The following is a 16145-nucleotide window of genomic DNA, read 5'->3' as shown; positions in this document are numbered from 1 at the left end:
GAGGTTACCAACAAATGTACCACTGTTTTGAGGTCACTGATCTCGAGAAACGGGCGCAGCTGGCGTATCAGCCGGAGCTGATAGAAAGCACCCCTGGCCACCACCTCAACCTGAGAAACCAGGGAGAGACGTTGATCCAGAAGTACTCCCAGACTGCGAACCTGTTCCTTTGGGGGAAGTGTGACCCTGTCTAGAACAGGCAGATCAAAAACGTCTCTAGAGTTCCGACCCCGCACAATAAGTACCTCCATCTTATCTGGATTCAGCTTCAGTTTATTCTCCCTCATCCAGCCCATTACTGCTTCCAGGAAGGCATTTAGGGTGGATATGCCAACTCCTGAAGAAGTTGACATGGAGAAGTAGATCTGGGTGTCATCAGCATACTGGTAACACCCAGCTCCAAATCCCCTGATGATCTCTCCCAGCGGTTTCATGTAGATGTTAAAAAGCATTGGAGAGAGTATGGAGCCTTGAGGAACACCACACTTAAGCTCAGATTTTGAAGAGCAACAATCTCCAATCGACACCATCTGGAACCTGTCCGAAAGGTAGGAGAGGAACCACTGTAAAACAGTGCCTCCCACCCCCAACCCCCTCAGACGTTCCAGAAGCATACTATGGTCGATAGTATCGAAAGCCGCCGAGAGATCCAAGAGGACCAACAGAGTCACACTTCCTCTGTCCATTGCCAATTGGATATCATCCATCAGGCCGACCAAGGCAGTCTCCACCCCATAGCCCGCCCGAAAACCAGTTTGAAATGGGTCTAGATAATCAGTTTCCTCCAAGACCGCTTGGAACTGAGAGGCCACCACCCTCTCAATTACCTTGCCCAGCCATGGGAGATTGGAAACTGGCCTATAATTGCTCAACTCTGAGGGATCTAATGCAGGCTTCTTTAGAAGAAGTCTAATAATTGCCTCCTTAAGACAAGGAGGCATCCTGCCCTCCCTCAGAGAAGACCTCCCATGAGAGAAGCCCTTATGACCCTCCCATTTTCTTATTCCTAACACTTCACAAATTGAGTTTCACAATGTCCTTATACCTTTGTGGAGGCCAAATCTCCCCACTCATTGCTCTTGGAAATTCTGGACTTCTTCCCTGCCACAGACTTCACTACTATTAGCTCTCCTTCAGCTTATGATAAGTTTATCCCTTAATGAAGCTACTCCCAGACTGATCTATCTCTTCTGGTTCTTGGTGTCTTCCCAAGAAGACACAATCACATATTTAGGATGAATGTGTGTATTCACTTACCCTGTCAAACTCTACAGTTTTTCCCAGGCATGCTATCTCTCCATCATGTGTTTAGGCTCATGTGAGAGGGTTAGTTCTGGTCAACATATTTAGAAACCACACCACTAAAAGCAGCCTCATGCATGGAAGAAACAATGTAAACCTAGGAAGCAGTCTGAGATCACACCTGCTGGGTAAACACTTAAAGTAGAATGTAAGGAGCCACTTTACCTTCAAGAAGGCTAAAGGGAACAATTTAACACTCATTTCTGCACATGACAGATAGTGAGTTAAAAAAGCATCAAACTCTGTATCCCTGACACACAGCATTTCCTTATCAGCCTGTTCTCTTCCTGTGCAGAAAGACATTTCCACCAGACCTGATCTATAGCTTAGAAAGGTGCTGTTCCAATACTGCAGGACCTGGTTCTTCTATCCCAGTCACATTGTTCCTATACTTTGTAGCAGCTTTCTGAATTCTGTTACACTTCTCACTGCTAATATCAGAATATAAAAAGATCAGTATTTCCATTATATTATTTCTGTAGAATGTTATGACATCACATTTGAAACGTTTGAAATTTATTTTTTAATTTTAATTTTTTTAAAAATCTCCCCTGCATCTTCCATAGTGTTAAGGCAACATTTCTAGCTGGCCTGATGAGGAAAACCACTCAAAATTAGGCAATGCCTAACTTGTACTTTGAATTTCAATGGGACTACTTTGAGAAATTTTCTTCATTATGTCAACTGACAATGTTAAAGTAAAAGCACACACAATTGCATTTAACACACAATCATTTTATAGGCACAGCTGGAGTAACACTGGCATTTAAAAGGTACCTGCAATTTGCAGGTAATCCCTCTGATGACTTCCAGTCTTGAATGGAAAGATGGACATACTCTCAGTGAGTATTTTCCTGGAGTATCATGCTGTTCACAGGAATCTCACCAGGAGCAAGCAAATCTACTACAAAGTACAGAGCAACTACAAATGTAACACACTCCCTGGATTACGTAGGTAGTGTTTATATGTATATAGTGAAGAACCATTAACACTAGAAGCACGTTATTGATTTATACTTGTGCCGTAACTTTTTGCTATTTCATTTTTGTTTAGAGAATATGTAATGTTTAACTAAACAGTCATGTGGTACTGGGGTTTTTTTGGTGGTGGGTTTTGTTTGTTTTGCATCCAGATCAGAGTTAAGTTACTTTCCTCTAGTTCATTGCAGTTAGTATACTCATGCTGAGTAACTGTGCTGGAGCACAATTTATGAAGCAAAAGCATGACATAGCAGTTTCAGATATATTCAGCAGAAGCAGTGTACATAAGATAGGTCAGTTTGGGTAATCAAGCCATATTATCTTGCTGAAATGTGAAATGACTTTTTTTTCCTTTTTTTTTAACAATCTAGTGGTGGTGGGGGAGATAAAGGGGAATGAGGTTGATATACAAGAAGAACAAAGTTGTATTACAATAAGAAGAAAATTAGAAAAGTAGCCAAAAGAACAAAAGTATAAAAAGGTAACACTAGGAAATAACTATTTAAGAAAAGGAATGCATTAATAATTAAACTTATTAAAAATGCAAAAACCTGTTTATGTTTATACTGCTTCTGAAGGTAAAATTCCTGAATTGCAAAAATTTCAAAATGCAAAAGTCCTTTCATTGAACAAATAAAGGCACTGTATAACAAGAAAAGTATTTACATTCTTGAACCATGGAAAAACATTTTTCCCATATAAGTAACTCAAAAGTCTTTGACGGCCCATTACTTCTTCACAACCATTGTCCCTTTATAATTTTCTGTTTATCTAATCTACTGGAAGATAACTCCTGCAATGCCCAAGGGACATTACTTGATCCCTCTATTGCAGTCACACAATAAGACCATACATGATTTTTATTAATTTAATTAAGTGTAAGTCATACTTGAACTCATGCATTTGCATTCATGTTTCTGAGAAGTGAAAGTTCATGCTAGCAACTGTCAGTGCAGAAAGAAAAAAAAATGCTTTTTCTTTTCTTCTTGTTTTGTTACTAACAATTTATTAAATATACACTTCCATAATTTAACATTCCAAATAATACTAACAATGTACAAGAAAACAACAGCAATCATAAGACTGAACCAAACATTTGAAAATGCACTGAATCAAAGGAAAGCTTACATCTCACAGTTTAGTAATACAACTACTGAAATAATTTTACTAATGAAAACCTCTGTGTATATACTAAATAGGTAACACCCTCTCCTATAGGCAGCTCTACACTTTACATTGTACCATAGAGTTTAACTGGAGCTTGCCATGGTAAACACAAAGGCCTGCTTCAGAAAATGGTCTAAACCAAGATTCCAAATCTTTTTCATACACACACACACACACACACACTTAAATATGTGTTATGAGACAGATTACAGTCACTGAGGCTATTCCCAAGATGGGAGGAAATCAGGCTAGCGGAGGCTAGCCCGATTTCCTCCCATCATGTGAACCACTGAGCTCGGCTGCAAGCCCAGTGGTTCCTAAGCAGATAACCCACTGAAGGACCTCTGCCCTTAAACCAGGTTTGCGGAGTGAGTGCTCTGCAAACCTGGGTTTTTTACTCATGTGTTGCTGCGGCACGGCTCCACGCCGCAGCGACTCATGAGTAGACCCCCAACTGGGAGGCTGAAAAGCAGCCTCCCAGCTCGGGGGTTACTCCAGCATGCCCTGCACACTCGTGCAGGGCATGCTGGAGCTTCCAGGGGCCGTGCAGCCCCCCAACTCCCCAGCCCCATCCGGCTCCGTGACAGAGCCAGCAGTCTTGTGGGCAGCCTCTGCGGCCATCCAGAGCAGACTGCTGTTTGTGTGCAGGGAGAGCGGGTTAAGCCCACTCTCCCCACTAAGCCCCTAGAGGCTCTTCTCAGTAATCGTGATAAGAGCCTCACTGGCTCATGTCCAGGCTAAGTTTATTTATTTATTTATATAATTTATCACATTTCTATACTGCCTGATATATGTATCTCTAAGCAGTGTACAAAATTTAAAACTCAATATAAGACAGAATAAAAACCGTTAAAATTTCACAAAACACAATAAAAACAATCTCATGAAATAATAACAAATTAAACAGTTTGAAAATAATTTCAGTTAAAAGCCTGCGAAAACAGGTACATCTTGAGGATTTTCCTAAAAGCAAACAGAGAAGGAGATGCTCTTATTTCAACAGGGAGAACATAAGAACAGCCCTGCTGGATCAGGCCCAAGGCCCATCTAGTCCAGCATCCTGTTTCTCACAGTGGCCCACCAGATGCTGCTGGAAGCCACAAGCAGGAGTTGAGGGCGTGCCTTCTCTCCTGCCATTTCTCCCCTACAACTGGTTCTCAGAGCCATCCTGCCTTTTGAGACTGGAGGTGGCCCACAGCCCTCCGACTAGTAGCCATTGATGGACGTCTCCTCCATGAAGTTATCCAAACTCCTCTTAAAGCCATCCAGGTTGTTGGCTGTCACTATGTCCTGTGGCAGAGAGTTCCAAAAGTGGATCACGCATTGTGTGAAAAAGTACTTCCGTTTGTTGGTCCTACACCTCCTGGCAATCAATTTCATGGAGTGACCCCTGGTTCTAGTGTTGTGTGAGAGGGAAAAGAATTTCTCTCTCTCCAAATTCTCCAAACCATGCATGATTTTGTAGACCTCTATCAGGTCTCCCCGCAGTCATCTTTTTTCTAAACTAAAAAGGCCCAGGTGTTGTAGTCTTGCCTCATAAGAAAGGTGCTCTAGGCCCCTGATCATCTTGGTTACCCTCTTCTGCACCTTTTCCAGTTCAACAATGTCCTTTTTAAGATGTGGTGACCAGAATTGTACGCAGTAGTCCAAGTGTGGTCGCACCATAGTTTTGTATAAGGGCATTCTAATATTAGCCGTTTTATTTTCAATCCCCTTTCTAATGATCCCTAGCATTGAATTTGCCTTTTTCACAGCTGCTGCACATTGAGTCGACACTTTCAACGAGCTGTCCACCACGACCCCAAGATCCCTCTCCTGGTCAGTCACCGACAGCTCGGATCCCATCAGCATATATACTTGAAGTTGGGGTTTTTCGTCCCAATGTGCATCACTTTACACTTGCCAACATTGAACTGCATTTGCCATTTTGTCGCCCACTCCCCTAGTTTGGAGAGATCTTTTTAGAGCTGCTCACAATCCGTTTTGGATTTCACTACCCGGAAGAGTTTGGTATCATCTGCGAATTTGGCCACATCGCTACTTACCCCTGTTTCTAGATCATTTATGAATAAATTGAAAAGCACCGGTCCCAGTATAGATCCCTGAGGGACCCCACTTCTTACTTCCCTCCATTGTGAAAACTCTCCATGTATACCTACCCTCTGTTTCCTGTCTTTCAGCCAGTTAGCAATCCACACATGTACCTGTCCCCTTATCCCATGACAGCTAAGTTTCCTCAGGAGACTTTGATGAGGAACTTTGTCAAAAGCTTTTTGGAAGTCCAGGTATACTATGTCAACTGGATCACCTTGATCCACACACTCATTGACACCCTCAAAGAAGTCCAAAAGGTTTGTGAGGCAAGATTTACCTTTGCGGAAGCCAGCATGGCTCACTCCCAGCAAGGCCTGTTCTTCTAGGTGCTTTACAATTTTATCCTTGAGGATGCTTTCCATCAATTTGCCTGGAACGGACATTAGGCTAACTGGCCTGTAATTTCCTGGATCGTCCCAGGGTCCCTTTTTGAAAATCAGTGTTACATTTGCTACTCTCCAGTCTTCTGGTAATCCAGTCCTCTCCTGGGGCATTGGAGCATATTCCAACGCCCCAGGGGAGCCATAGAAAAGGCTTGGTCCCAAGTTGCCACCAAATGAGGAAGCAGCGGCTGTAATCGGACCTCTCCAGAAAATTGTAATAGGCGACAGGGTTCATGACAAAGAAGGCGCTCTTCACACCCAGGGCACAAGCTTTTAAGGGCTTTATAGATAAAATGAATACTCTAAATTAATAGAACAAATAAACTTGTCCTATTAATTTCAATAAGGCTGCTTATGAATAACTCAATCTGGATTAAGCCAGTGACTAGAGCAGCTCATCTCATAACTGTAACACCTAAGTGTGTACACATAGACATAAAAACACAAATTTAATTGTTGCAGTGGGGGGGACAGGCTACTATAGTTACTGGATCACGTCCATACTTCATTACAAAAGATTGAAAGCTTCTACTTTCTGTTTTGAATAAACTACATTTTCTCATTACATCAAAACCCAGGAAACTGTGGTTTATTCTGGATAGTTCAAAACAAAAATAAAACTAGGAACAAGCCATGGTTTCAGATCTTGGTGTGTTAAATAACCGTTAGCAGGGATGTAGCTAGGGGAGAGGGGGCCTATGTTCGCCCCTTTCCCTGGCGGCCTCTCAGAGAGAGGGAGATAATGAAGAAAACAGGGAGGGGTATAGCTGGGGGTCCTCAGGAACTTGGGAAGCCTGGGTTCTTTGAACCTATCCACTCAGTTATAGCTATGCCCCTGCCAGGTGGAATAAATCAGTTTCCTCAGTTTGGGTGTCAAGGGAAACTACAAATTATTCACAAGAGCAAGGAAAAGCTTTCAATTTCTTCCCTTTGTATACAAAGGAAATCAAGAGAAGGGAGGAGAAGGAAGTGTGTAAGTGTGCCTCAGGGCTTGCTGAAGTTCATCCACAAACATCTAAACTACAATTGGACAATGAGTGAAGAGAAACATTCAACATTCAGGGATATGTAGTGGCCATGTGGCAGTTGGCTTCCTGACACATACCTACCGTCTATCTGGAGAAGTGGATCTTCTTTTAGACCTGATGTGTTACTACAGCAAGTACATCGGCTCCACTGTCCCTATGTTTCTGGGACACACCCTGCTTGCTAGAATCTGTCCCTGGTAAATCCTATCCCTATTTTGCCTTTTTGAGATGCCATGTTCATTTCCCCCCTGTAAGCTAGAGTTGCTAGAGTTGTCATTCTTCTAGATTCAGCTCCCTCTCCAGTGTCTCTAGAAATTAAATCTCCAAATGGGTAAGTGAATGCATTGTCTCCCTAGTGGACCTGAATATAAATGACTATACAACACTAAGGTGCACAGCATATACACATCCAGCCTTGAGCAATGTTTAATAGTGAGTGGAGGGCTTGGGCATATTTTAGCATGAAAACTGGTTGTTACAAACGTATCCTTATTTTTGTATGCAAAATGTTGGAAGGTATTAAATGTTGCAAGCTTGGCTCATCTGCTTCTGTAATCTGGAAAAATGTGGTCTGCATACACTTGATTACCTTCTTTCCATTTGTAGTAACAAAGCTGTCATCCTGCCTCCTGGCTGTTTGGCCTACACATCCACATGTGCTTCTTTTCATCAGTGAAATGCTGGAAAACATACAAATATGCAGTTTTCACATGTCTCGACTTTACTTTAGCATTTAATGATCTACAAAAGCACATTTGCTGTCTTGCCATAGGCATTATCACAATCTTTCTCTAACAAAAGAATCAAGTTTATGCTCCCAAATACATCACTCTAAAAAACTGAACTTTGTCCAGAAGGTATTGTTTATGCTCAGTTATGTTTATTACAAGTTCTGGGATCATATTCACGAAAATCTAAGCAGCCTGACCCGTCTTACATGAAACATTTTAATTTGCATTAAATACTAGGGCTGAAAAAGGCAAAATTTTGGACCACAGTTAATACCATGTTTCAGAAACAAGGTTTACAACAATTTGTTACCTAAATGTCTGGTTTTTGTGTTCCCCCCCCCCCCCACAGTTAAGGTTATAAAATGTAGACATGCTTTGCAATTATTCATATTTGGTTGGCTGACTTCATGGAAGAGCTTTACTATTTTGCTGATTTGTATATATTCAACAGGGGAAGAACAACTGTCCCTATCCTATCCCGGTGCTTTCCAGATTACACCCTAGAACAGCAGTAAAATGCTTCGGCTTGGCTAGATCATATTGAAAATATCAATAGAATCTCAAACTCCTACAACGGGAAATAGAATCTCAAACTCCTACAACAGGAAAATACAGCTATTTTTCTGCAATGGACTTACAATGTTGTAGCACTAAAAATAAGAATCTGTTTTAGCATGCAAAAATAAAAGCTGAAGTAAGTGGGGAAAATGACTTGATTATCAAGCCAGAGGTTGCCAGCTTGAATCTCTACAAGTATGTTTCCCAGACTATGGGAAACACCTATATTGGGCAGCAGCGATATAGGAAGATTCTGAAAGGCATCATCTCATACTGCACAGGAGGAGGCAATAATAAACCCCTCCAGTATTCTCCCAAAGACAACCACAGAGCTCTGTGGTCGCCACGAGTCAAAACCAATTTGATGGCACACTTTATGGCATCAGAAATGTGAACGGCACTTTGTTGTCAGTGCAGGGACTGTGGTGTCACAACACAGCAAGTATGGAAGCACACTTTGCAGATCTGTAGTGACACTGTGGTAAGGGTTAATCTAGAATGAGCCCAGCACAGCATCCCTACAGTGACTGTTGCTTGTGTCTCCCTTGTGGTTTTCTTTTTCCTTCTTTCAGACTGTGAGGCCTTAGGACAGGGAAATATGTTCTTCCTATTCTGTGAAAATAAACCCTTTGAGAACCTTTTTTTTTTTTTTTTGAAAAATGGTATATAAAAATAGTAATAGTAGCTACACCTCTTCAATTGTGAAAAAATTCCCTATTTGCTTACTTTTATTTAACACTGGCTATTGACCAACATTTCCATGCTGGCTGTAGAGACCAGAGGGAATTGAATGTCTTGATTCCCAAATGATTGCAGAAGTCAACACAAGTTTGGAACAACTACAACAAAAAAGGCACCTAGTTTTCTGAATCCTCACTTGATATCTGATCCCTCTTGACTATTTTTCATTTCAAACGATTCATATATACTAGCACTATAGTTAGTTTCCCACCCTCCAGCCATGTTTCTTAGAATTCACCACACAAACTCTGCCATGACTTTCCCCTAAAAGGTAACTTTTACTACCAAAGCTACCTCTGACTGGGAGTGAAGAAATTTATTGTGATGGGCATGATTCATGTGGAGAGTTCTACTAAACAACATGGACAAGATATGAGTGGGGAAATTCATTGACTTTGGAAATGTCTCATGGTGTATGTGTAGATCAGCTGTATAACTGCAGTCTTGGGTGGAGAGGGAAAACATTGGTTCCATGAATTGCATTGCTATATGACACCTTAGTTTTGAGTGGTTATCCCATATTCCATATTGTAATGATTTTGAACAGAACAGGTGCCACTGGTTTAGAAACAGCCACTGCTGCCATAATGCCCAAACAAAAGATACTAGATGCAGCATTGTTTTATAAATAGCATAATGCACTGGCATATAAAATTATTATTTTCCCAAATAAATCCCACATTATGCATCTTGGAGGACTCCTCTTTTTCTCCCCCCCCCACTTCTGCTGCTGCTGTTTGGGTGCAGGCAGCTGTCCTTTTGTCTTCCAATGTTGATCTGGCAACTCTACTCCAGATGAAATTCCCATTCACCAGAGAGTGCTATGTGCAGAAGAGCAGCAAACATGTTCCTTGAATTATTTCAATACAGTTACCTAAATTAAACCCACCATTGTATTAATTCATGTCTTTGGACATGTTTCCGGAAGGATTGGGCCATGCAATCTCAGCGAGGCTAACAGTTTAATTTTGTATAAGAGTATAATTTATATAATTATATAGAAATTATATATATAATTTTGTATATCGCCCTTAAAGAACTCATGATAAAAGCTATTTGCTCCACATACTTGGATCCTGAAAATGAGGAAAAACTGAATTTTAAAATGCTGAACACGGTCTCTAAAAACGTGCCTTGGAATCACACTGACATTGTTATTTATTTCAATTTCCCTATCGCAATTCTATCAGGTATCACGCGCTTTTAATATCTAGATTTGGCATAAATCCTACCTAAACACGGGGTACAGGTCTAAATTAATATGGTTTTAAGCTTATCAGCCCAGATCGCGCGGCTTCTTGCTTCAAAGGCCACTTCCTTTCCCCGACTCTAAAAGGAACTTGATTCTTTACATGGATGAGAACTAGAAGTGGGCGAGACAAGCAAATGCATATATAGCCGGGGAATGTATCTTCCACAAGCCAGAACTTGCTCGCTTCTCGCTCAGGGTATTATATTAATTAACAACATTGTGTTGCGCATTCTTTTTCCATCCTGACTACCGGCGCCTCCTTTCTAGCAGCCGGCCCTACCCTGCCCCACCCTGGGTAAAAGATATGACTAAACATTTCACGTGGTCATGGGCGGAGGGGAGGAGGAGAGCATATCTATTATTGTAGCAGAAGTAGTGGAAATTTTTCAGAACCTGCGCGCGCAACCACCCTGCTATCTCTTGGCTTTCTAGAACATTCTTGGGCGGAGGGGGCTGCTTCCGGAAGGATTGGGTCAGCAGCAGCAGCAGCAAGTCGTCCGTGTGTGTAGATGGCGACAGTCTGGGCAACAGCTGCAAGGCGGCCATCCTATATATACAGTTACTCAGGTGAGCCCCGCTGTGGACAGTGGGACTTACCTCCGAGTAACGTGCATAGGGTTAGGCTACACGGGACTTACTCTCCATGTACCTGAGCGGGGGCTGGAACACTTAACGGGCACCTCGCGCTCCGCATCCCCCGCGGTCTTCAAAGGAAGGGGGCGCTTTAAAGGCTCGTGGGAGGGTCGCCCGTGTGCGAGAGGCAAGGGCGAACGGGAGAAGACCCTGGAGGCGGAGGACGGCGGCGGGGAGCGAGCGCGGCTTGAGCCGCTTCCCAGCCCCCACGTGAAAGCTGAGCGGGGAAAACCCGGCTTCTGTTCTCCGCCGCGGCTCCGCTCCTAAGCGGAAGTGTTGGCCGTGCGCCAGGACCGTCTTAAAGGCGCCCGGGAGTGGCTAAGCGAGGCGTGCATGCACCCTGCGCTGCGCACACAGGCGACGGGTGCATGTCGCATTTTACAGCGAGTTTAGTCTCCCCCAGCAACGGAGGCAGGGCTGAGAAAGGGGAGCTGGCCTGCTTGTGTATCTATTTAAACATTTATAACACGTCTTTTGGCCCCATAAAGCCCGTAAGGCTTGTCTGTAGTAAAGCGTGTATTCCTCCCAGCCATGTCCTGCCTCGGAGTGCACTACAAACACACACAAGCATGAGGTTATTTCCTGGTGGTTTCCAAAGTGGCTCAGTCCCTTTGAGGTATCAAATAACTTCTCCAGGGAGCCCAAGATAGACGCGCTTGGGGTGTAAAGAGGAGGGGAGGAAAGGGGTGCAGATCGACCTGTAAACAGGAAAATGGGGGCATCTGAGAAAGGGAGATGCACATCTGACTATCACAGGTAGTGATAGATCACTATAGAGCAACTGGAGATGGGTTGGGCCTGTAGGATAGGGAATCAGAAGGGGGGTGGGCATCTGAGAGAAGCAGGTTCAGAAGTTCGTGTTGTGACCCTTGAGTTAATAAGAAGATGAAAATTTTCAAATATATTTGAGTCTAGACTAGAGTTCTGGACAGAACGGTTTATACAGTTTAGGATATCCAGGAGTCCACACATTATAAAAACACTTGCACATTACAAGTAGCATTATGCCAGCACCGGTGGACACTGAAACTAGTTTGAAATGTTCTCAGCTTAAATTGAATGGATTGGTATTTTACCACCCTTTGTATAATAAAAATTATAAGTTCACATTCTGCAGATATGGCTATGTTCATGGGTTGCCCTGGAAAGTCTTTCCAGATTCAACAATTGTATGTGGAAGAGGAGACCTTTTTATTATTTTTTATTATTTTTACATTTATATCCCCCGCTCTTCTTCCAAGGAGCCCAGAGTACTACATACTTGAGTTTCTCTTTCACAACAACCCTGTGAAATAGGTTAGGCTGAGAGAGAAGTGACTGGCCCAGAGTCACCCAGCTAGTTTTATGGCTGAATGGGGATTTGAACTCTGGTCTCCCAGTCCTAGTCCAGCACTCTAACCACTACACCACGCTGGCTCGCTATCACCATGCTGGCTCTCTATATCCTTATATCCTCCACATTCTGTCCCAAAATGCCTCAGCCTTCATTTTCAGACACAAATCTCCAGTCCAAGGTTGCTTTGAGAGCATGAAAGCGAAACATGTTTATTGTATATGTAATTTGCTTGCATGTGTGGGTTACTGGTAGGAGTTGCCATGCCCCCCAGAATTCCAGGTTTCATCTGGATTTTAAGCATCTCACCCAGATTGCTTAGCCCACCCAGATTCACCTGGATTTCAGTTTTCATTAAAAAAAAAAAAAAAAGCTAAGTGGTAGCCCTTTTAGAAACGGATTTATAGAGCAAAATGTGCAGTCACTACTCAGCTCAAAAATTATTTTAAAGCCAATTTACATAATATGCAAATTAGGTGCCCAGATTTGGAAAGCCAGAATATGGCAACCCTATTTACCTTATTTACATTTGATTCTTCGTCCCTATGTTACTTACACACATGTGCACTGATGAAACACTGCAAAAAAGCAATATTGATTTGATTGCATCAGGACACTTTTAACCTCAAAAGTTTGCTTTGCTTAATCATTGCATCACACCAGTGTGCATGTGCATTGGTAATACAGAGGGGTAAAGTCATTAACAGAAAGGAACTGAAAGCTGAAGTGAACTATATGCACACAGTGTCTGAGTACCGTTTGGATTTTTCTTTTTTAAGATGAAGATTCAGAACTCCAAAATCCATGCAGAAATTTGAATCAGAATATAAGTAGCTCAATAATGTTGACATACCCATAGTAAATGGAGCTGAAAAGTCTTTATATATGCTACACATATGATGGGGGAAAGGAATGAAGAGAAATTATTATGACAAAGAAAGTAATAAGAGGGGTGGGGGGGGATCCAGGGTGAGGGGGAATCCCAGTGAAGATAGTTGGGAAGAAAGGGAGAAGAAATGCCACTGGGAAAGGAAATTTCACTTCTGAAAAGTTTGGTTTAGGTGTAGCGATGACTTTACAAACTGAATTCACAAAACTGATAATTCTGTTTCCGTAGTATCATCAGCATTAAGCTACTTCAACATCCTCTGTCTTACTAAGATTTGATTTAGCAAAGAATCAGCCCTCCGCCCCCGCATAGGAGGGGCTGTAGGTCAGTGGTAGAGAAGATCCTAGGTTCAATCCCTGGCATGACTGGGAGAGACTTTTGCTTGAAAACTTGGAAAACCCCTGGCAGTCAGTGTAGACAATACTGAGCTAGATGGACAAATGGTTTGACTCAGTATGAGGCAGTTTCCTATGTTGCTGTGACTAGTTTGAGGAGGCTGTTTCATTTGGGGACTATTCACATGCGCAGGCAAAAGTGGGCAAAGGATGGTGCAGCGGCAAACTCACTTAGGGAACCCGCCACTTGGCCCAGGTTTTGGGCTTGAGGGTGCCCTTAAGGCTTAGTGCTTGTGTGTCAGTGTTGCGCAGCTCCATACGGCACCCACAAATAGGGATGTGCACGAACCTGTTCGGAGGACCTTTTACAGGCCTCCAAACAGGTTCTAACACTGGCCAGTTTGAATGTTCGGCAGGGGTTGGGGTAGGACTATAAAGGCGTGGGAGGGTGCACTTACCCCCTCCCCCTGCTTTTCCCCTAACGGTGCTGGAGTTCTGTAAAATCCTTTGGGGTGGCAGCGTACCTCCCTTCTGCCCCTTCCCCTCTTCGTCCGGAAGTGCAGCATGCGCATGCATGCGTGCCCGGTATTTCCAGTCACTTCCGTCCAAAGAGGGGAAGGGGCGGCAGGGAGGTATGCTGCCACCCTGAGGAATTTTACAGAACTGCAGTGCGGGGGGGCGGGGGGAGGAGTAAGTGACCGCCCCCTGCCCTCAAAGTCCTACCCCTACCCCTTCGAGCCACCCCTGCCTGCTTCCGTGCACACCCCTACCTACATGTGAGTAGCCTCCAGGCCAGTGCCAGGAGGATCACTGTCGTGCAGTGCATTAATAGGAGTTCCGGGGGCCGGGAAGATGCATCCCAGTCCCCCATCCTCCATGCTGCCAGCAGTAGCCAGCAATCTTCTGGGCGGGTGATCTACCCGCCCAAGTAGGAGCCCTCAATTGTCTGCCGGGGAGGTAAGCATTTTAAGCTTCCTCCCCTGCAGATTAGAGGGAACCCACTGAGGCGGGTCTCGCGATCAGTGAGACTCGCTTTTGCCGGGTTTGCAGGGAGAGCGGGCTAAGCTGATCAGACGAATGGGCAAACCTGCCTGGGTGGCCGGATCGGCCTCCCACTCGACTGCCAGCTCCATGACGGAGACAGCAGGGGCTGGCGTGCGGCCCCCCGGAAGCTCCAGTATGCCCTGCGCGAGCACGCAAACCTGCCTGGGTGGTCAGGGCTGGGGCAAACGTGCCAGCTTTTCAGCCTCCCGCTGGGGGTTTACTCATGAGTAGTCGCAGCGCAGAGCCGCACTGTGGCTACTCACATTCCCAAAAACCAGGTTTGCAGAGCACTCGCTCCACAAACCCAGTTTAAGGGGTGGGCTACTTGAGCAGATTACCCGCTCAGGAACCACCGGGCTTGCAGCCGAGTCTGTCTGGTGATTCCCACGGTGGGATGAAATCAGGCTAGTGGAGCCTAGCCCCGATTTCGTCCCATCGTGTGAATAGGCTCATTGTCTCACAGAGATGGTTTGCCCATAATGGGTACTATATACACAGCACCTTTTGTGGAGAGGGGGCATTGACTAGGGACCCAGATGCCAGCCAATCTGTCTACTAATAATGCTTTCCCTAAGATGCTTAAAACTACTGCAGTATGTCCTAGTTAAGCCCATACATGTAGCATTCCTGTGTTCAATAGTACTTACAGCTAGCCAGGCAAGTGTACATAAAACAACTGCCTAAATATGATATAACCCCAAACTATCAATGATGGTGCACAGGGCAGGGGGCTGAATTTAACCTGTTGAGTGTCTGTATTGGCTGTGCAAGTAGTACCAGTAGCAAATTGGAAGGAAACCACTAAAATGAAAACTTTCTCAGCTGTTCCTCATATATGGAACCTGTTTTTTCCTGCTATCTCACTGTTCCCAGGTCTCAGCATCTTTTTTTCTTTAATTATATTGTTACCCACTTAACCATAGATTCTACCCTAAGAAAGTTAGTAATGACTAAACAACATTGAAATCAACGAGGCAAGTTAGTTGTAACTAACTTGAATTGTAGTCTGTTGTGGGACTTAGGAATCCCAACTTACTTAGGATGTTTGTTTACCACATTGATATTCCACTCTTCCTCCAAGGAGCATAGTGTGGATTTTGAAGCAAATCCAGATAAATATTACTCTGGGTTAACTTTTGACATTTAAGAATGAGACTAGTTTCACACTGGCACCAAATTCAGCACAGGTTCGCTACCAGTACCTCTATTTACCAACAGGCAGAAATAAGTTCTTAGGAACAACACTTGGGAAGATAACTGAGATAGATCTATGAGCATCTTAATTAGTTCAGCTAAATGATTTTCCAACAGTAGTGTTCAACCCTGCTCTTTATTAAATCAAGAATAAAATGTTACCAAATAACACAAAAGGCTTTGGTAGATGTCAGTGTTTTTAAATAACCTACAGGAAAAATAAAGGAACTGTTAAACTAAAGTAACATTCATGTAGGGAAAAGAGAACCTATTTTTAGGTAAATTAGGTTTTTGAAAAAACAAAACCAAAGAAGTAATATATGCTGCCCTCGGTTAAGTATGGGAGAGGCTCAAATCATAGTGAAGCCTCTGCCAGTTGCTACCTTCCCCAAACCCGTTCCTGAAGTATTCATTTACGGCTGACACCAACGATAAGCAAGAGAGCATATTATTATTTATTTTATTATTAAAGGAGTGGGG

The 16145-nt window shown here is 43.5% G+C and overlaps 1 long non-coding RNA gene across 1 annotated transcript; it reads right to left on the bottom strand.

The window, feature by feature from the left end:
• Positions 1-7365: 7365 nt before the first annotated feature.
• On the bottom strand, positions 7366-10643 carry LOC128326490 (uncharacterized). Its single transcript, XR_008308078.1, has 2 exons — positions 10218-10643; positions 7366-7635 (listed from the first exon to the last, which is right to left on the bottom strand). It is a non-coding gene; the product is annotated as an uncharacterized LOC128326490 (long non-coding RNA).
• Positions 10644-16145: the final 5502 nt, after the last annotated feature.

The sequence above is a fragment of the Hemicordylus capensis genome, chromosome 5 (genome assembly GCF_027244095.1).
Source record: "Hemicordylus capensis ecotype Gifberg chromosome 5, rHemCap1.1.pri, whole genome shotgun sequence".
NCBI classification, from domain to species: Eukaryota; Metazoa; Chordata; class Lepidosauria; order Squamata; family Cordylidae; genus Hemicordylus; species Hemicordylus capensis.
This window is presented reverse-complemented; position numbering and strand designations above follow the sequence as displayed.